Genomic DNA, 1,168 nt, shown 5'->3' with positions numbered 1-1,168 from the left:
TCATTTAAGAATCGGTTCATGCTCGATTCTCTAGTCAATAGACACAAATTTTCTAAATTATTTTATTCATGTACAAGATATATGAATAAATGGTCACTTACTTTTTTTAAATGTATATCTAGCACGGAAGAGACCCAAAAAGTCATGCACATTACCTACGGGATTCATAGATATTTGACTACATAGTTTAATATGTACATTTTGTGCACATAGAGGCGCTGATGGATGAAAACATCTAAAACGACGCGATGTCATCGCGGCGATGACCGCTCTCCACCGCTCTCTCAGGTTCCTCTCTGCCTAAAATGACGGGATGATCATTCTCAGGTTCCTCCAGGGTATGCGCACTCCCTCTTGTAAAAACAGGCGACGATTTTCAGCGCCTCTATCGCTGTCCCCGGAAACCATCGAACTAAATGCGATCACGTGACTAGTCGCGCTACGTTCAAATCGCATGTATATATATGCACGTATATATATTTACATGCATTTTTAATTGTGGTTCATACAAGAACAATCAATATCATTTTGTAGTCAAAATAGATTGTGCTATATAATCTATAAATAAAGTACAGTAAGAAAATTTTGTAATGCAATAATACAATATATGATATTTTGACTACAAAGTGTAATAAATTGTTCTCGCATGAAACTAACTTTAAAATTAAGATTTTTATATAAAATTAAGATTATTAAAAATTTATAATATAAATATTTTTATTTTTATTTCTATATTTATTATAATTATATATACATTTAAATAAATTTTCTTTATTCTTTTTGTCACAAAGATTTTCTCTACATTATAATAAAATTACTAGTATAAGCAAATTAATTAAAAATATAAACAAAATAATTAAAATTAAATTTTCTTTCTATACACAATAAATTTGTATACTTCTTATATTAATATTTTATACAATTGCAACAAATTTTTCCGTCCCACTTTACAGACTGCGGACTGTCGGATACCTTATTTATATAATATCCGGTGTGGTTAAAAAATTTGATGCAAAGCATATAATGGCTGTATTCTAAAATTCACTGTTTGTACTGAAAATGTATAGTATACATAATGTGAACTATAGATTTTCAGTTCTTGCAATGTAATTTGGAATACAGCCAAAATGCAACCACAGCATCATGTAACATTTCACACAACCATTCA

The sequence above is a fragment of the Monomorium pharaonis genome, chromosome 4 (assembly GCF_013373865.1).
Source record: "Monomorium pharaonis isolate MP-MQ-018 chromosome 4, ASM1337386v2, whole genome shotgun sequence".
NCBI lineage: Eukaryota > Metazoa > Arthropoda > Insecta > Hymenoptera > Formicidae > Monomorium > Monomorium pharaonis.
Note: the sequence above shows the minus strand (reverse complement) of the source record.